The sequence below is a fragment of the Nasonia vitripennis genome, assembly GCF_009193385.2.
Source record: "Nasonia vitripennis strain AsymCx chromosome 2 unlocalized genomic scaffold, Nvit_psr_1.1 chr2_random0009, whole genome shotgun sequence".
Taxonomy (NCBI): domain Eukaryota; kingdom Metazoa; phylum Arthropoda; class Insecta; order Hymenoptera; family Pteromalidae; genus Nasonia; species Nasonia vitripennis.
The window spans coordinates 802315-824429 of record NW_022279616.1 but is presented as its reverse complement, the minus strand read 5'-3'; the positions used below and the strand labels follow the sequence as shown (position 1 = coordinate 824429).

Here is a 22115-nt window from a genome sequence, read left to right as displayed (position 1 = left end):
ACTGCAAACTTTTTGTGGCACCCAGTTTACATTTTGATTGGCTACTTCAATACCAAAGCATTCACTGTAAATCAACTTAAATATTCCATTTTTGGAAAGTTTTGATATGACATTTTAATCGGTTTAAACTGTTTTTTCTCAGTTTGACCTTGAACTGACCTTGACCCTAACGTGATGGTGCCAAACTGATTCCGGATTTGGATTCAGCGACCAAAAAAACATGAATATATAGCATTTTAATATTTTTAACCGTTACTTCCCAATTTGACCTCGAACTGACCTTGAACCTGACGTGATCGGGTAAAACTGACCCCAGATTCAGATTCAGCGACGAAAAAAACATAAATGTATGGCATTTATATTTCTTTTAAACCTTTTCTTCTTAATTTGACCTCCAACTGACCTTGACCCTGACGTGATGGGGCCTAACTGACCCCGGATTCGAATTCAGCGACCCGAAAAACATAAAGATAGATAGGTCTGATTTCTCGCGCAGACAACTTTTTTTATTTTGTGTGCCGGTGTTATAAATTAGTTTTCATAAGTCCTAAATAAATTATGTCTCTTGTCTCAAAAGGAAATAAGAATTTATAAAAATTATCCTCTGATTGACTAGCGATGTACCAGATGAACCTCCTTGATTAATTTTTCTTTTATTAAAACATTAATTTTAAATTCATGCAACTGTTTTATTAAATTTAAAAATATAGATTAATTATATAATTCAAAATTGAAATCCTAAAAAATTTAATTTAAATGTACTAAGACAAGTGAGAATTTGATTTTGCTCTTAATTAAAAGCTGTCATACTTAGATGGCTGAAATTTTGCATAGTGGTTTGTTTCAAGCTGTTAAAACAATATATTCACTTGTCTTTATCTCAAGTGCTATAGTTTGAATTCAAAGTAAAAAGGTTAGGCGCGTTTAATGTTTTGCGTATCATCATGCATGTCAATAATTTTGTTTACAGTAAAATTACAGATTAAAAAACAACTGAGATCAATTATAAAAAGGCAAGTTTACATCATATTATTTTATTTATAATACGGAAAACGAAAAATCATTATGTTTAACTGAGGTCTGAGTCGAATGATTAGTAATTTAAACTTAACTAATATATTGATCAATTACAAATAACTCAAAAGATATTTACTACGCAACTTGCTATGCCCCTCACATTTTGTTCATGGTACATACTTGTTCACGGAGTGGTCTTATTGTAAGTGTACCTTTCTGCATATTTTAATTGTGTACATAAACTTATAAAATTCTTACTAGCAAAAAACGCTCGCTTTGCTCGCGATTTACAAATTAATTGTGATGATATTCAAGGGGATGTTGTTCCAAAAAACACTGTTTTTCTATTACATAAAACTTTTTGAATAAAGTTTGCTAATGAAAAACCGAGTCTGTAGTAGCGCCGTAGTGTTAAGTTTAATGAATCGTTCTACCAGAAGAAAATTTCGATCAGACTTTTTGTTTTTCTATAATCTTGGAAATACAAACAGATGTTTACGCTTACTTCGTCGTACTCATGCGATTGCAGCACCAACATTAAAATTTGATTTTGTATAAAACTTTTTAAATAAAGCTTGCAAATGAAAAACCGAGTCTGTAGCGCCGTAGTGTTAAGTTTAATGAATCGTTCTACTGAAAGAAAAATTTGATAGGACTTTCTGTTTTTCTAGAAGTTTGAAAATACAAAATACACGGTGGTGAATTTGCAAAGCTTTTGCGACAACATCCCCTTAATTATTTGACGTGTCATTATTAAATATATTGTTAAAAATTATATGTACACTCGATGGTAGTTAATTCTTGTGGAACGTTTTTGAAATGCTCCAATAAGATTGCCAGATTGATAAATTCTAACCAATCAAAAGCACGACTTCAGAAACGTTACATAAGAATTAATTACCGTCGAGTATAAATAAATATATTCAACACAGCCAACATTCTATACAAGTAGTTATAGCTACTGGTACACAGGACCGGCTTTAAAATTATAGAATAAAATAGAAATAAATTTTGAATATTAAAAAATGTTTTTGCACCCTTTGTAATAATTATTTGATGACAGAATTAATAATATTAAAAAATCTGACAAAAAAATAATATTAACTAAACTTTTTTTATGACATTTATAAAATAATGTAAATTGTTAGATTATAACAATCATAACATTTATATTCTGTACTAGAATGTAATACATAATATGATATTTACTTTTATATTAAATGATAACGATATCTTCAATCCCTAACGAAAAAGAAAAATGAAAACAATTGAAAAAAAACGTTATAAACTGCTGAGAGAAAACTGAGAAACAGATGAGAGCAGGAAAATGTCGGAATTGAGACACAGATAACAGTAATCTTTTGTTGTCTTCAGTCGGATTTATTTTTTTCAGGTGTAAAATTTTACAATTTAGAAAATAAATAAAAAATGAATACAACAGACAATAACTATTAATTAGTGAAGACAAAGTTGTAGATTTCATCTTGTGATATGCATGTGCGTCATTTCATATTCAGAAACACATATAATTAAAAAAAGATTATACCTGCACAAATAACTATTCGTAGCATCCCCTTGATCTCGACCAAAACTGCAAATTTTATCTTGTGATATGAATGAATACTTACAGTATTCGTCATTATTTGTCACGAACACAATACTTTCAAAAACGATTATATCTGCACGAGCAATTATTTGTAGTATCCCTTTTATGTAAATCGTCAAAGAACTTTAAAAAGCATCATATTTGCACAAATATTTAATCGCAGCATCCCCTTCATCTGGACCAATTTCAAAATAATCTTTATTCATCTTATATATATATATATATATATATATATATATATGTGTGTGTGTGTGTGCGTGCGTGTGTGTGTCATAAAATGTGTCAAGAATATAAAAACAAAATTAATTGCGTCTATTTTTTTTAAATTGTTTTAACAGCTTTCAATCTACCTAGACCAAAACTTAAAAATGTTTTTTAGAAGGAATGTATATTTTTATCATATGTGCCTGTCTATGCCATTAAATAGTTTTTTATTTATAAAATACAACAAATTTTGTGAAATAAATGCAAAAAAAAATCCAGACGGACAGACGGACATTTTTTAAGTTCTTTTATTGCTAAAAACTAATTGAAATTTGACATTTTTTTCCGGTAACCTAAATGATTTACGTTTAAAGAACATTTCTACCATAGAATAGATTTAATTTGTTTGTTTTTACGAGGTTTAGAGGGTTTTTACAAAATAGACCAAATATAATTTTTTTTTATTGTTTTCACATGTAATGTCCCACGTTTATACTCTTAAATTATATATTTGTACATCCGATTGCGACATTGCACAACCGAGCGCCAAAAATCGGAGCGAGTGCTCTGACCTCTGAACGGTGGACTCACCTACGATCGGAACATGATCCAAAGCGCGCGGGTTTAACATACTATCATGGCTCAAAATCAAAACCAAATCAAAAGGAACTTAAGGGTCGGAACTTAGAACGTTTGCAGTTTATACATAGCAGGCGCGTTTGAAGAACTCATAAAGGAAGCTGATAGGTACAATCTAGATTTGGTAGAAATACAGGAATCGCGGTGGCCAGATGGTGGAGTACTAGCATCGGGTAGCTTTACGTACCTATATGGGGCCGGGAGCGGGAGATCCCTAGGCACCGGATTTCTCGTAAGCAAAAACATCATACATTCGATTAAAAGTTTTGAATCCGTCAATGATAGGCTCTCGAACATCATCATCGTAGGTGAATGGTATAGATATGTATTTATTAATGTACACTATCCTACGGAGGACAAAGAAGAAGAAGCTAAGGATCTCTATTACGAAACTTTAGAGGAGGTGATTGACCAGTTTGCGTCTTACGACACAAGAATAATATTAGGCGATTTAAATGCTAAAATAGGTAGGGCGGAAATGTTTAGGCCTACTATAGGGAAGGAAAGCCTGCACGAAGCCAGCAATGATAACGGTATTAGGGTTATAAATTTCGCGGCGGCAAAAGATCTTATAATCAAAACTACGTGTTTTAAGCACAAGGACATACACAAAGCAACGTGGACATCGCCGGACGGGGCCACACAAAACCAAATTGATCATTTCCTCATTGAAAAAAGACGTCATACTAACGTTCTCGACGTAAGGGCTCATAGAGGGGCAGATAGCGACTCGGACCACTTCCTAGTAGTAGCCAAATTAAGAGCTAGATTAGTAGCGAATCAAAATAGTAAGCAAACAAACAGGGTAGAAAGCTTTGATATTGAAAAGCTACGAGATAGAATAGAGCGAATTAGGTACCAGATAGAAATTAATAACAGGTTTGAGGTACTTGAAGAAGCAAACACATCGCCGGAGGGGAATGACGAACCGAATAGCTATTGGGGAACATCGAAAAAACGGTAAAAGAGGCCGCGAACAAAGTACTGGATGAAAAGAAAAAGCCAACGAGCAAACCATGGTTTGACGAAGAGTGCGAACTCTGGTTTGAAAGGCGCAAAAAGGCTAAATTAGATAGCTTACACAATAGAAGCGATAGGACCGTAGAGTATTCTAACGTAAGAAAACAGGTGGGCGCGATCTATAGAAATAAAAAGCGGGAGTATCAAAAGAATCTTATTAGGAGAATAGAAACTAACAGTAAAAAAAATAACCCCCGCGAAATGTACAGAGGGATTAACGCCATCAGAAAGGGTTTTAGGAGTACTGTCGCTGTGGAAAAATTATTTCGATCAATTATTAAACGTGCACGAAAATAGCGAAGAATTAGGGGACGAAATTCACACTGCTGAACTCCACGTGGAGGAACCGAGCTACCAAGAAGTAGAGGCCGCGATTAAAAAACTAAAAAACAACAAAGCCGCGGGAAATGACTCTATACCAGCTGAGTTACTCAAATATGAGGGCGTCGAGCTCACTTTCAAAATCTATAAACTAGTATGTGCCATCTGGAAAAATGAAACAATACCCGAAAATTGGAAGGAATCTATCATTATACCGATTTTTAAAAAGGGGGATAAGACATACTACAATTACTATAGGGGTATATCACTTTTAGCAACGTGCTACAAAGTTCTGTCAAACGTAATACAAGCTAGACTCACTTCATTAGCGGAAGATATAGTAGGAGACTATCAGTGCGGTGCAACAGATCGACGAGCGATCAAATGTTTACCATAAGACAGTTATTAGAGAAAAAGTGGGAATTTTGCGAAACCATACACCAACTATTTATAGATTTTAAAAAAGCGTACGTCTCTATTAAGCGACGGCGAATGAGCTTCCTTCGATTCCGCGAATTCATGCACATACAAGTATCTAATAAACGTCCTCGCGTTGCGTTGCGTTGTAACGGTACACCGTCGGCGGCGGTGGCGACCAAAGAAGCGGAAGATTAATTTCGCTTTTAAGAACCGTATGAACATGCCAGAGAAATCTGCATTTCACAACGTGATTGTAACTGGTCCCGATGGATTTATCGCTTTATCGTTCAGAGAAATATTGGCGGCGAATTGTGAAGGAGATGAGTGTAGTCGGCGATTGGAGATTCGTGAATGGCGTATAGTAGTGTCCTTCAATTGTATAGTTCCTGCATAACTATAAGCAACGGAGCAATGAAAGTAATTGTGCGGAGATAAGCGAGAATGTCGCGTAATCTCGTGCACACGTAATGGATCTATACGTAACCCATGCGATATTCGTCTCAACTGAGACCGATTTGCCTTTGTTAGTAAAAATCTGCTTTAATGACTAATTGTTCATTAGTCTTTTATCGCGAGTTAAATTGATTGATAGCCGTAGAGGTATATGTATACCTATGCGATTGACAGGTTAATTACGCATCGATCGTTTAGTGTGTAGAAAAGCTATGTTTTTGAACTGGTATAGTGAGTAGGCATGCGTTTCAAACAGAGAGCCTTTCAGATGACAAAGATATTTTTAGCTACTGCTGACAATACTGCTTTAGTTGCAGATTTCTTTCTTTTTTTCGTTTTCTGAGTAGTTGACACGCTCCTACCAGCTCTATGACTAGAGTCTGACTGCGCTTTTTGCGTCATTTGTGCCTTTTTATATTTAGCTTGCTTTTTCCTACCACCCCTTACCTCCTATTCATCCGGTGCTATCATTTTACTCAGTATTTGTTTAGCTTTGCGATTGAGACTATTCCCACTTTCACACATACGCTTACTTAACTATTCTATAAAAGGTCTGTTCTCGTTCACCACATTATCTATGATCTTTACTCTAGCATGAGTAGCTTCCTTACCGACAGACTTAGCGTCACGCCTCACAAGAGGTAAAGCATCGCGAAATAAGCCTTTTAAATAACTGCCAATACCCGTGCCACTCTAATAACGCCTACGGCTAATTGTAACGTAATTATCCCCACCACCACCACATTTTTTAATTTGTGCGCTGAAAATGAAGTGTCACCATCAACGCACCATAGTCATATGGATCAGGATGTCCATGCTCACCTCTTATATCTATCTCGATTGACTCAAAAGACGAGGACAGAAAGGCAGAGGCATTGGTAGGGTAAGGTTCTACATTTGTGTTCTACCGTAAGTATAATCATATAACTGAAAAGCCACGCTTCGGACTCCACCAAAAGAGTATAAAGGCCACCATAAACGCCGCATTTTATATGACTTAAAGTCTCCTGATAATCATCATCATTGCGTAACCTATTGTTAGTGTAAGTAGCGCGTGTGGATTTTCTCGTTACACAGACTCCCCTCTCGCTTTTATCTTTCATTAATATGTGTTAAAAGATAAGAGGTATTACCGTGCAGACAATTGGTGTGTCTGCCTACTGGACAAAACCATGTAAAATTTATCCTTTATTATCATTTTTCGTTGCTGTTGTTGTTGTTATCGGATGTGTGTAGATTTACAAAATCTTTAGCACACACCCAAAAATTGATTTTTTCCAGGTACCCCTTCCAACTCACAAAATACTCCTTGTTCTTTCCTTTTCCCCTACTATGCAATACCTGGTCGATATGGAAAACGTCACAAGACAAATCTTTATGCACTCTACTTAGCTGATGTTCGTAAAAATAGCCGTAAATTTTTTCACCCTTCAGATCTTCGAGTGTGTAGATGGGTGGTTGTCTCGTCTTATCGACTTTCACAATTCTAAACAATTCCAGAGTCCAGTCACCGTCGTATGCTTCTCGAAAGGCTGTCCGAGCACGACTAACGCGAACTAAGTCTTGAACATTATATTTATAGGTTAGTAAAGACCGTACTTGGTATCAGGACGGGCTGCGCGAGTTTTACAAATTATTATCTAAATTAAGAGAAACTAGCCTTTGGCTCGAGAGCCTTATGTTACTACGGATACGCGCGGATTGTGAAATCTCAGTACGTCCGCTGTTACTCGTCCGTGCGGATGTCCGCTCGTCCGATTTCTTGTTCTTATTGCGGACGAGGATTCGTGCGCGGACGGTCTTCTGTCCGCGGCTATTTTTAACGGATGTTGGAGTGTTCGCTATCACTTGCAGTCGTTAAACGCAAGCTAGTTTTGACACTTCTGTGTCTTGCGGAGTAAGCGTTAGCTTATTCATGGACCATGCCCAATTGTTCACATTAAGTGTCGACATAAACATCTTAAAATTTCAGAAAGTTTGGTTAAGGTTTCATGGTTGCACCAGACCAAAAAAGTCTGGAATCGTACAATTTCAATTCACAGCTCCATACGATATTAATCCTAAGTCTATTTAACCTCATCGCGTCAGAATTTTTCATAAGCTTAAAATATAGTTTCAGCGACCCCATAACTCCTAAAATCATTAATCGATTTACACACCTCCACTTCAAAAACCCCATAACACTGTAATCGTATGTTTCTACACTTCACTTCATAACGTCATAAACCTATAAGCTGCTAAATCAAACGTAAAAGAGTCGTATATTCCCCTAATTGTGAAAAACTAGAGTCGTTTAAGCGCGCGCACGTTCTCTTTTTCGCATATGCGACATCGAGTGCGACATTCACTTGTAAACTGGAATTTTTTTCTGCCTTGTATAGCTGAATTCACGTTACTGATGTGTAGTGTATTATATTTTATGTGTGGAGTCAGAGATGAGTGGAGTCTTGCCAAGGAGTGTATTGTCGTGGTATATATGTATATATTTTTTTTAAGTGGCATTTGGAACTCGAAAGTTCATCGCCTCATTTACGCAAGCCTTCCACGCTGCCCTATCTTGTGTCAACCCCACCCAAGATGCACCTCTCCGATCGACACCCACCCGTCCTATTTCTACTAGATCTGCTTTTACGTTGTCCTCCCGTCTACGTCTAGGTCTACCTAGAGGTCGCGCTACCATCGGCCTGCCCTTCATGACACGCGCTGTCGTACGGTCGTCTCCCATTCTCGCTACGTGCCCTGCCCATCCCAATCTGCGCGATTTTATTATTCTGTTAATATTTGGTGACGCGTACAGATTGTGTAATTCATCATTGTGTAGTCTCCTCCATTCCCCGGTTTCCTCATCTTTCTTCGGCCCGTATATTTTTTGCAAGACTTTATTTTCAAATACCCTAAAACGGTTGTCCGCCTGCTTAGTGAGAGCCCACGTTTCGCACCCGTACAGAACCACCGGCAGTATTATTGTCCTGTATATTCTTATTTTAACGTTTTTAGACAACAGCCTCGACTTAAGTAAATTACTCATGGCGTAGAAGCAAGCATTACCCGAATGGAGTCTCTTGGAATTCTTATTTACTTCGACATTAATCTCGTTTCTATCATTTATGGTCGTACCCAGATACCTGAATTCGCTAAGCTTTTCAAAAGTAAAATTCCCAACTCTGAGATCTTTCTCCCCTCTGCAGATGCCTAGCTTATACACAATCATGTACTTTGTTTTTGATTCACTCACTTCTAACCCTGTATACTCCACCGCTTTTATGAGGATTTCCTAGTTTCTTGCTACCGTTTCCCTACAATCCCCCAGTATATCCAAATCATCTGCATAGCCTAGTATCTGCGTTGTTCCATTAAGCGTTGCGCCCAATTTATTAACCTGCATTTTTCTAATAACATACTCTAACGTTAAGTTAAACAGCACCGTAGAAAGCCCATCCCCTTGTTTTAAACCATCGCGTATCGTAAAGGGTTCTGATACATTACCGCCTACTCAGACCTTTCCCGTGCTTCCGTTCAGACATATTTGAATTAATCTCACGAGTTTTTTCGGTTCACCGAGAAGTACTAGAATTTGATACATTTTGCTTCGCTTAATAGAGACGTACGCTTTTTTAAAATCTATAAATAGTTGGTGTATGGTTTCGCAAAATTCCCACTTTTTCTCTAATAACTCTCTTATGGTAAACATTTGATCGCTCGTCGATCTGTTGCACCGGAATCCGCACTGATAGTCTCCTACCATATCTTCCGCTAATGAAGTGAGTCTAGCTTGTATTACGTTTGACAGAACTTTGTAGCACGTTGCTAAAAGTGATATACCCCTATAGTAATTGTAGTATGTCTTATCCCCCTTTTTAAAAATCGGTATAATGATAGATTCCTTCCAATTTTCGAGTATTGTTTCATTTTTCCAGATGGCGCATACTAGTTTATAGATTTTGAAAGTGAGCTCGACGCCCCCATATTTGAGTAACTCTGCTGGTATAGTCATTTCCTGCGGCTTTGTTGTTTTTTGATCGCGGCCTCTACTTCTTGGTAGCTCGGTTCCTCCACGTGGAGTTCAGCAGTGTGAATTTCGTCCCCTAATTCTTCGCTATTTTCGTGCACGTTTAATAATTTATCGAAATAATTTTTCCACAGCGACAGTAATTCGTTGTCATTTGTTACGAGGTCCCCGTTTTCGTCCTTCATCAATTGCGCTCTACTCCTAAAACCCTTTCTGATGGTGTTAATCCCTCTGTACATTTCGCGGGGGTTATTTTTTTACTGTTAGTTTCTATTCTCCTAATAAGATTCTTTTGATACTCCCGCTTTTTATTTCTGTAGATCGCGCCCACCTGTTTTCTTACGTTAGAATACTCTAAGGTCCTATCGCTTCTATTGTGTAAGCTATCTAATTTAGCCTTTTTGCGCCTTTCAAACCAGAGTTCGCACTCTTCGTCAAACCATGGTTTGCTCGTTGGGTTTTTCTTTTCATCCAGTACTTTGATCGCGGCCTCTTGTACCGTTTTTTCGATGTTCCCCAATAGCTATTCGGTTCGTCATTCCCCTCCGGCGATGTGTTTGCTTCTTCAAGTACCTCAAACCTGTTATTAATTTCTATCTGGTACCTAATTCGCTCTATTCTATCTCGTAGCTTTTCAATATCAAAGCTTTCTACCCTGTTTGTTCGCTTACTATTTTGATTCGCTACTAATCTAGCTCTTAATTTGGTTTTGTGTGGCCCCGTCCGGCGATGTCCACGTTGCCTTGTGTATGTCCTTGTGCTTAAAACACGTAGTTTTGATTATAAGATCTTTTGCAGCCGCGAAATTTATGACCCTAATACCGTTATCATTGCTGCAGGCTTTCCTTCCCTATAGTAGGCCTAAACATTCCCTACCTATTTTAGCATTTAAATCGCCTAATACTATTCTTCTGTCGTAAGACGCGAACTGGTCGATTACCTGCTCTAAAGTTTCGTAAGAGAGATCCTTAGCTTCTTCTTCTATGTCCTCCGTAGGATAGTGTACATTAATAAATACATATCTATACCATTCACCTTCGATAATGATGTACGAGTGCCTATCATTGACGGATTTAAAACTTTTAACCGAATGTATGATGCTTTTGCTTACGAGAAATCCGGTGCCTAGAGATCCCCCACTCCCGGCCTCATACAGGTACGTGAAGTTACCCGATGCTAGTACTCCGCCATCTGGCCACCGCGATTCCTGTATAGCTACCAAATCTAGATTGTACCTATCAGCTTCCTTTACGAGTTCTTTAAACGCGCCTACTCTGTATAGACTACGGACATTCCAAGTTCCGACCCTTAATTCTCTTTTGGTTCGGATTTGATTTTTTTGAACCATGATGTGATGAGTATGTTAAACACACGCGCTTCGCATCCTGTTCCGATCGCAGGTGACGAGGACAGTGTCAACTCGTCGTCAGACACACTACGGTTTCATTCTCGCATCCGAAGGCCCCCTGCAAGGCAGCGCGCTTTCGCTGGCATCGTTACCGCGTAAGACCAGGTGACGAATCATTCTAAACATCCCCTTTCGCCGGCAGTTGTCATCGCTCCCGCATCCTCCTCGGCAGCAGGATGTTTGCCCATTTTTGTAATGTGTGATGAAAGAGATAGATTGAGAGATAAGAGATAATGTGAAGTGTTTTTTTTTTGTTGTGGTGCTTGCGTAGTGTTTCTAGATGAATACGTTCGACAGTGTGGGCTCATCACACCCACGCCTGTTCCTATCGGCTGTCCGCGGCTGCTTATTCAATTTATTCGCAGCTAACCTCTTTCTCAGGAGCTATTCCTCTACCCGCAACCTAAGGACGCGCTGTGTAGTGGTGATAGGCACCCACCCGTCCGATCTGGACGACAACGCCCAGACCCGCTTAGGGTAGCGGCATTGTAACAGGTCGTGCTATATATATATATATGTGTGTGTAATAAATTGAATAATTAAGCAATAATTATGCTTGTTATTGCACATTAACTCGTTCATAATAAGTAATTATTTAAGACTGGTTGTTTAACACAATGAGTGAAGAGAATTATAATTCAGAAGTTTTAAGGTATTGTATTATTAAGATAACCTATAATCAAATTTATGCAAATGTAATTTTGAATATCAAATATGTTTATTGTATTTTCTAGTTCTGTTTATGAAAATCAAATTGTAGACAAAGAATATGTTGAAAATTAAAAAATGTCAGAGTACAATAATACTAATGTTCTTGAATATATGGTTGAAGATCCTGAATATTTTATTTCACCTGATGAGTTTTATAATGCGATCAAACCTATGGATGGAGCAATGTTTGTTATTTTAATTTAATATTTTATATTTTAAAGTTTATAGTATTAATAATGCCACTATTACATCATCGCAGAAAGATTAGAAAAAGTATAGTATATTTAAGTTTCAAATTGAATCAAGGGAGCAATTAATTTATGAAATCGTTCTTCAGGATGATGAAATTGACCGTTGGAAGTATGCCATCAAATTAAATTCTGTAAGTTTACCCTATTAAAAATTTTACTCAAGATCGTATATAAAAACTTACGTAAGATCTTATATCAGATCTTGGCGAAGATCTTGCGCAAGATCGTACATAAGATCTTATCAGCGATTTTCAACCAAGTACTAACGGAATAAGATCTTACGGAACATAAAATCTTCCGTAAGATCTTATACAAGATCTTATGTTCATGATGAAAAGAAATATTTTCATCAAATATTCATTGAAGATCTTACGCAAGATCGTATACAAGATCTTGCATAAGAGATTCCGTAATATCTTTCCCAAGTTCTTACATAAGATCTTATCCAAGATCTCACCGCCATGATCAAAAGAAATCTTTTTATCAATAATTAATTCAAGATCTTATGTAAGTTCTTATAAAAGACCTTATGTAACACTTAAAGAGATATCTTTTTATTCATCATTTACTCAAGATCGTATGCAAGATCTTGTATAAGATCCTATGCATATCTTGAGTAAGTGATCAATAAAACGGTATCTCTTTATGTGTTATATCAGATATTAGATAAGAACTTACATAAGATCTTGAATTAATTATTAATAAAAAGATTTCTTTTGATTATGGCGGTAAGATCTTATGTAAGAAATTGGGCAAAATATTATGTAATGTCATATGCAAGATCTTGTATACTATCTTGCGTAAGATCGTAAATGAATATTTGATAAAAATAATTTTTTTTATCATGAACATAAGATTTTGTATAAAATCTTCCGTAAGATCTTATCTTCGTTCTTGGTCGAAAATCGCTGATAAGATCTTATGTACGAACTTACACAAGATCTTTGACAATATCTGATATATAATTTTACGTAAGTTCTTACATACGATCTTGAGAAAAATGTTTAATAAGGTAATCTTTGTTTATTTTAGAAAAAGCTTTATTTTAGTTATATTTATCATTATATTGATATATGATGCTTTTTAGATTTTAAATTTTGAAGGATTCTTTGCTCGACCTCAAGATCCACAATATAGTACCTATAGATTTGGTTATGCTTTGATAGTTCGATCTAATATTATTATTAACTGTCTTAAACAGTGCAAGCTAGTTACTGAAAAATCTGAAGTTATTGAACTATTTACAGATCTAGAAAAAGTTATTTACACGAAGAATGTTATTAGTTAGTGATATTTCTTAATTAATGGAATTATTTTATCTGAATCATTGTTAATAATAATGTATTTTATTTTTTCAGAGTTGAAAGGAGTTGTAAAGTCAAACTTTCAAAATAACACCTCTAAATTAAAACTTAAGGTAAAGATTTTCAATTGTTATGATTTGAAGCTTTGCACTGAAGAAATGGTGATACTTTAACGCGTGATTGTTGAAGATAAAGGACAACTCTATTTCAAAGTTTCTTCATTTTATGATGTCGAAAAACTTACCGATGAAAAAGTCAAAGATGTAAAAATGTTAAGTAAAATTGTAAAAACTCCGAAAAGAAAGAGGCAGATTCTTAATGCAACATTAGAAAAGGTATGTCGTGCATACATACGTATATTTTATAAAAATTATAACTAAATTCAATTTGAAAATTATTTATTTCAGAAACAGAAGGTAGATGAAAATTAATGAGATCATCAAACATGAAGGCAGTGATTATTTTATTTATAGAAATAATATGTTAATTTTACTTCAGTAATGTACAACTGCTGCACTTCATATGTACCATACTCATTCCATGTGTTTGAATTATTTTCTATTTATAGTGACATTAGAAACAGTAAATTGTAATTGAAGCTTGAATATATTCAATGCTGGATTTATTTATTTAGGTAATTTACATATGATTACGTTTTCAATATGTAAAGTTTTGTAATTTTATAAACTAATATTATCTAATTGATAATAACGCTTAGTTCTAAATAAAAAAGATGTTTAGATTGAAAGTTTATGTTAATAATTGTTATAAAATTTTCATTTAAGAGATAGAAAGAATGCTAAAATATCTACGCTCCGCAGTCAAGTAGATGTTGTTTTTGTTTTGCTCTACTCTCTTGTGTGTAGTGGATATGAAGATCGAACGTACCACCATGACAGTACGTTGACTCTTTATTTTTTTCATAACAATTGGGATTATAAATAGAACTTCATGTAGAAGCTGTTTTTTCACATTTTAATTATATGCTGCTGATGTGATAATCATGATTTTTTTTCAAAGTTTCTTGTTAGCAGAATATTTTGTATTAGTAAACATTGTTATCTCTTATTATGAGAATACTTTGAATAATCAATAATAGTTTTCTCCTGCCTTTGTTGGGAGAGTTTCATCGATTAGTTCATATACAATCTATTTTGGAGTGAATAACACAGCCCCACAATAAACAAAATTGTAAGTCCCAAAAACTTGACCACGGTACTTATATGTTTTTGGGATCGCTGAATCCGAATCCAGGGTCATTTTAACCCCATCAGATCTTAAGTCAAGGTCAAATAGGGGTCAAATTATCAAAATACATTAAGAAAAGACTAATCATAGTATCCTGGGGTTTTTGGGGTCGCTGAATGCGAATCCGGAGTCAGTTTAACCCCATCAGAACTTTCTCCAGGTCAGTTGAAGGTCAAATTATCGAAATACATGAAAAATACACTAAAACAATGGTATCTGGGATTTTTTCGGGCGCTGAATCCGAATCCGGGCTTATTACAACCCTATCAGGTCATGGTCAAGGTCAGTTGAAGGTCAAATCATAAAGATTCATAAAAAGTAAAATCAAACCATGACATTTAGGGGTTTTTGGGATCGCTGAATCCGAATCCAGGGTCAGTATAGTCCCATAAGGTTATATTTATGGTCAGTTCAAGGATAGTTCAAGGTCATGGACGTAAAGAGAGGGAAAAAAATAGTTATAAACTGAAACAATGCAAAAGGTAATGTAAACCATAAAGCAAAGAACAATATATATGCAAGTACAATCGTATCCTTTAAAACTATATCATAGTTTGCTGCTCCTTCATTTACTTTAAATTTGTTAGAAGTATATGCAATTCAATAAAATACCCGTAAAAATATTAAGCCCATTCCTCTTTTTTATGGTAACGAACTATTTTATTGGCAAATGATCTACGAAGTGGATTACGCTTTCGCTTCTCCGATGTTGATGGTAGATCTCTATTTAACGACCAACAGTAATCTGCTAACATATTTACGTCCCATCTTCCTTGGTACCTGCGCACCATTTCCTTGATATCTTGGTGAAATCTCTCTCCTTGCTCTTCGCTGTAATCACCTAGGTTTTCTGGAAACTCATCAACATGCGAATATAAAAAGTGTAATTTTAGATTCATTAGGCAGTCTTCATTATCGGGTGTCTCTCTCAGTGTAAGTCCCAAGACCATTGATGTTGACTATCTTGGGTTTGTGTTAAGGTCATGACATTTAGGGGTTTTTGGGGTCGCTGAATCCGAATCCAGGGTCAGTATAGTCCCATAAGGTTATATTTATGGTCAGTTCAAGGTTAGTTCAAGGTCATGGACGTAAAGAGTGTGAAAAAAATAGTTATAAACTGAAACAATGTAAAAGGTAATGTAAACCATAAAGCAAAGAACAATATATATGCAAGTACGATAGTATCCTTTGAAACACTGGGGTCTGCTAGCGCAGCCCAGCGTTCTTAAATCTATGTTCGCGCGCCGTCACGCTCCAATGCATACACGGTGGCGGGCCGCCTCGGCCCGGGGCGCCAGGCATCGAGATGCCAGGGATCCCGCGATCCCCTTTCCGTGTGAGCGCCACCGTGTGTTGGGACCCGACGGCGTGGGAGATGAGCTCGGCTAGCTCTAAGGATGGGGTGGAGTAACGAACAGGGTCGCGGGTCATAAAACTCATTAAGGCTTGCTGCGGATATGATATGTCGTATTTATTCTTCATTCTCCCTCTTAACAACCACGGCAACCTGCCGAAAACCTGCGGACAGTCCAGAGGCACTACGCTGAGTTAACTAAACTACTATGCGACACGTCACGCCGCCGATCGAGGTTATCGTGATTAAGAGCGAACTTCTACACGCGGCCCCGCAACGATTTTAATAATTCTAACCTCCTTCTGGGGAGATCACCCGCGCCCACCGAGCAATCGACGCCACCGCCACGCTCGTCAGCGCGCCTTCCGCTGACTTGTCGGTGCGGGCGAATACCCGCCTCGCCTCTCCGATCGTCTACCGGCCCCGACGACCAGCGCGTCCGTCGCGGCGTATTGTCGCGAGTTATGCGATTTCCCCGGCCCATCAGACACTTATTTTTCCATATATCGCGTCGTGAACTACTATAATAAATCCCCGAAAACCACCTCACGAGGTGACGACCTCGACACGACCGCGCCACGACACACCACACTTGCCCGTCCTCCGCGCCCACTCGTGCATTCTGACAGCTAGTTAACGGAACTCTAATAATAGCTAACTTAACTTAATCGCTAACTTACTTACTAACGGTAGCTCGGTAACACGCAGTAATCGGTAGCCGATAGGGATAGCGGGGGTGAGGAAACGATAGCGGGGAGGTACAATACGAGGTGAGAGCGATAGCGAGGAAATATGCACAATACCTGGGTAACGATAGCGGGGAATTGTGCGAGAGCGAGAGCATGGAAAAGACAAACGGTAGCTTGAGCGGAGGGTAACGGTAGCGTGAAAGGAACGATAGCGAGGAAAAACGAGGGCTTACAAAATTCGCAACAGGCGACGAGACATCACGGCACTCGACTCGCCGCCCTTGCCACGTCCGTCAAAGTGCATTGCGTCGCACTAACCGTGTCGCGACGCGTTCATCCGAGGCACAGCCGCACTAGTTTATTCGCACGCTAAGTACACTGTTACTTACTTGCTACGATAGCGAGAGCGAAGGCGAGCTGCAATGGCGCGCGGGTACCGGGACAATCGAAAGCCTCGGTGAGCAGCGCAGGCGTCCTATCGGTAGGAGCGTTGCGGAGCGAAAGAGGCCGAGCTCTCGCGACGCGGCAACACGTGGCCGCGGGACAAGCGCTGCGCGCGCTCCCCACGCGAACTACTCCCCCTTCTGTGCGCCTACTCGCGGCTCGACCTGCCACGTTGCGAGGTTGTCGTCGCCTCTCTATTGCGCGGCGCAAATTTTCCACTTGTAACGTGCAGTCGAACTGCCACGTTACACCTTTAAAACTATATCATAGTTTGCTGCTCCTTCATTTACTTTAAATTTGTTAGAAGTATATGCAATTCAATAAAATACCCGTAAAAATATTAAGCCCATTCCTCTTTTTTATGGTAACGAACTATTTTATTGGCAAATGATCTACGAAGTGGATGACGCTTTCGCTTCTCCGATGTTGATGGTAGATCTCTTTTTAACGACCAACAATAATCTGCTAACATATTTGCGTCCCATCTTCCTTGGTACCTGCGCTCCATTTCCTTGATATCTTGGTGAAATCTCTCTCCCTGCTCTTCGCTGTAATCACCTAGGTTTTCTGGAAACTCATCAACATGCGAACATAAAAAGTGTAATTTTAGATTCATTAGGTAGTCTTGATTTTTGTAACTATTTACTAAATTTAAAACTATTTGTTCGTAATTTGGGCTCTTATGATTTCCAAGAATGCCTCGGGCCATCGAAAATTCCTTCATTTACTTTAGCATCACTTAATTTGGGAAACTGATTTCGCAGATACTTAAAGCAGCTACCATCTTTGTCTAAAGATTTTACCCATTGTTTCATAAGTCCCAATTTAATGTGCAGAGGTGGTATAAGAATTTTTGATGGATCAACAAGTGGCTTTTCTTTTATATTCTTAGAACCCGGTTCGAACGTTTTTTATGTAATGATTCTTTCTATCCCTACTATCCCATTCACATAAATGGCAGGGATATTTTGTGAATCCCGATTGTTGCCCCAGAAGTATTGATTTTAAGATCCCCACATATTTGCTATTTATGATCATTGTATTTTATTCGGTCTAATATTACTTTCATTTTATAGTACTCTTCATTCAGTATTACCGAATATCCTATGGGAATGGCTGCATAAACATTTGTATTGTGTAACAGAACGGCTTTTAAACTTCTCGTCGACGAATCGATGAACAATCTCCACTCGTTGGGGTTGTAACATCCATGTTTAAAGCAATTCATCAATCCAACTATATCTTTGCAGTAAACTAAGGAAAATTCTTTATCTTTAACGAAATAATCACGATATTTCTTATCTCTGTCTCGGTAGTAAGAAACTTGAATTTTTTCAGCTTCATTAGTATTTTCTTTTAGCCATGAAGCCAAGTACTCCGCCCCATCCTTTGGTAGGCTCAAATCGCGTATGAGATCATTCACTTTTTCTTGTGTAAGTGGACCTTTCTCCTTCTTAGCATTATAGGGGATGTATTCCTCGTCACTTGTATCACTTGTACTAGCAACGTCATTGTCTTCATCAGGCGATTTTTCTTCTTCCGCAATAACATCTCCTTCCTCCATTTCTTCTTCTATCATTTCATCTTTATCGTGTCTTTCTAAATTTTCCTCAAGATCCATACTTCCACTTACGTACGTACCCAGTGGATCTTCTCTTTTATCAATTGACGATTTATATATAGGTTTCGTGACACTTTCAACGTTAGCGTAATTAATGTGCGACTTGATTTTACTATTAACTCCATGCAAATTCGTATTACAAAAATAACAATCTTCGTTCCTTAAAGGTTCCTTCCATATCGTAGGCACTTTCATTTTTACTTCAGTTTTACCATTTTTGCCTTTCTGTAGAATTTTCCTACATATTCCGCATATGATTTTAGGAACCCAATCAAATTCGTCAATTTTCATGTCTAAGTAAAACATGTTCTTGTACTGCTCTTTAATATTTTGATTGATTTTTCTTCTATTTTTGGGGTCTCATACTTGCCACAAATGTAACAAAAACTATCCCGTTTTGCTATACGGCATTCTTGGTCACCAGACCTCAAGTGATAAATTTTTGTAGTATTATACTCTTCGAAAGCCAAGTTTCCCACTAACAAAGAGCTGCGGTCGCTCGATGTCGACGCCTGCGGGTCCGCTTGCTCACCCTGACCAGCCACCGATACTGGGGTTCCGAGTCCCTGCATCGTAATTTTTTGCTGTTTGCGTAATTTTTTGCTCTAAAGCCTTCACCCAGGGGTTTAGCCGACCGAAAAAAAGAATCGGTCGTTTCCCACCGTCACCACGTGGTTGTACCTTGGGGACAAACAAACAGCATATTCATATCCGTTCGTATCAAGTATGAAATACAAGTGATACAAGTGAGATGAAGATTACTGTAACATGACTTTGGAAACCTTTTAGGAAAGAAGACCTTAACACAAACCCAAGATAGTCAACATCAATGGTCTTGGGACTTACACTGAGAGAGACACCCGATAATGAAGACTGCCTAATGAATCTAAAATTACACTTTTTATATTCGCATGTTGATGAGTTTCCAGAAAACCTAGGTGATTACAGCGAAGAGCAAGGAGAGAGATTTCACCAAGATATCAAGGAAATGGAGCGCAGGTACCAAGGAAGATGGGACGTAAATATGTTAGCAGATTACTGTTGGTCGTTAAATAGAGATCTACCATCAACATCGGAGAAGCGAAAGCGTAATCCACTTCGTAGATCATTTGCCAATAAAATAGTTCGTTACCATAAAAAAGAGGAATGGGCTTAATATTTTTACGGGTATTTTATTGAATTGCATATACTTCTAACAAATTTAAAGTAAATGAAGGAGCAGCAAACTATGATATAGTTTTAAAGGATACGATTGTACTTGCATATATATTGTTCTTTGCTTTATGGTTTACATTACCTTTTGCATTGTTTCAGTTTATAACTATTTTTTTAACTCTCTTTACGTCCATGACCTTGAACTATCCTTGAACTGACCATAAATATAACCTTATGGGACTATACTGACCCTGGATTCGGATTCAGCGATCCCAAAAACCCCTAAATGTCATGGTTTGATTTTACTTTTTATGAATCTTTATGATTTGACCTTCAACTGACCTTGACCATGACCTGATAGGGTTGTAATAAGCCCGGATTCGCATTCAGCGACCCCAAAAACCCCAAGAAACCATGGTTTAGTCTTTTCTTAATGTATTTTGATAATTTGACCCCTATTTGACCTTGACTTAAGATCTGATGGGTTTAAAATTACCCTGGATTCGGATTCAGCGATCCCAAAAACATATAAGTACCGTGGTCAAGTTTTTGGGACTTACAATTTTTGTTTATTGTGGGGCTGTGTAATTAATTAAAAAATAATTTATTTCTTAGTGGTGAGCATTTAAGCAATTTATAAGGAATGACGACAGCGACGGTGTTCATGCTGAGTCAAATTTCAGTAGCAGACTTACAAGATGATAACGACAGTATTTTGCTGCACGATTTTACAAATACTGACAATGAGTCTATTCATATGCAAGTCAGTTGATAGCAGAAGGTTGCGACATCAACCTTAATAGTATGGAAAAACACCATAATGACAGCTGTTGAATCAAACAATCAGTAAATATCAAAACTTTTCCATGATGCTTTTCATCTAAATACAAACTTTATCGAAGAGTTTGATCCCTTGCACATGGCTGTCTGGTACGGACTGCATTTCAAGGCTATGGTTTGAATATTATTTGATGCTGGTATCGATGTAAATGTCATCAATGAAGAGTACTCTAGTCATTTAGATAATAAAATTTAGTTCTAAATAAAACGCATGTTTTGATTGTGAGTTTATGCTGATAATTATAATAAAATTTATAGTATATAACTTTATAGCTGCGCGTATAGTTCTTTATAAGTAGATAACTTTATTATCTAATTATTTTTGTAAATACAATAGTAATCCATATTTGTATAATGTTGTACACGTATACACTTATTTAAATATTCGAATCTTTTTCTTAAATAAAATAACAATTGACTATCACATAACCTTCATTATTTTCTTTTGCAGATATAATCGATGAAATAATTTCATCTAAACATTCATCAGTGATTAGTAGGTTCTTATTTAGTATTACTGTGATCAAAGGAATATACATTGCAGCTAAAATGGATTTTGTCGAAGAAGAGTGTACTGATTAACATTGTAATAATATTAAAGTAATATTAAATTTATTTTTAGTGATATTATTGGAGTTGTCAAGGAAATTCAATTTCCAATTATTTATATAATGGATAATCAAACAATATCTCTGTTCATTTTCATTATTGAATGTAAATGAAATGTCAGAATTGCAGTACGTGCTTGAAACGATGATTACATTCGCATCAAGCCATTTGTTAAATTAGGACACGTATGCTCATTTTATCATTTTAATATTAATTATTTTATTACTTTTTATAAATATATTGTATACATTTATTATATTTATATACTTTTCTTTTTAGATCATACATTTAGATGGTGTTATTTCAAGACCTAATGTACCACCTTCATATCCTATGGAAGCTAACTTTTTTTTAGAGTTTTGCAGTAACTCTTTGCTTAATACATTAGGAAGAATTCAAACAATTATACGGATTTAAACCTAATTTTGAAATCCTTTGAGTGCTATGAAGACTTATAACTTATTATCATTTTCTCAATTTTTCTGAAGAAATTATTTATTTATTCAGACAGAATGAATTATAACAGACTTTTACTAATTAATGAGAAAAATACAAAATGTTACTTGTAGCTTAGTTTGTTTATGTTATAAAGTAATATATTATAATCGTATTAACTTTTGCGATGTTTTTGTATTTAAAATGAGGTTACGTTTTTAATAAACAAAAATAAGTAAAAATTGCAAAATAATACACAAAAATTTTGATTTCTCAAGTTTATTTATGTTTATTAATTTAATTACATTATTTCATATCATTATGAAACTGCTGTACACCTTCATTTAGTAGGTTGTT

At 36.7% G+C, this 22115-nt stretch overlaps 1 protein-coding gene and 1 long non-coding RNA gene across 13 annotated transcripts in view; both read left to right on the top strand.

The window, feature by feature from the left end:
- The window catches only part of LOC100114234 (cGMP-dependent protein kinase), a 474555-nt gene that overhangs the window by 72858 nt on the left and 379582 nt on the right, over nucleotides 1-22115 (top strand).
- LOC107981262 lies at nucleotides 14156-22016 on the top strand. Its single transcript, XR_001729299.3, has 4 exons — nucleotides 14156-14261; nucleotides 20490-20936; nucleotides 21166-21508; nucleotides 21603-22016. It is a non-coding gene; the product is annotated as an uncharacterized LOC107981262 (long non-coding RNA).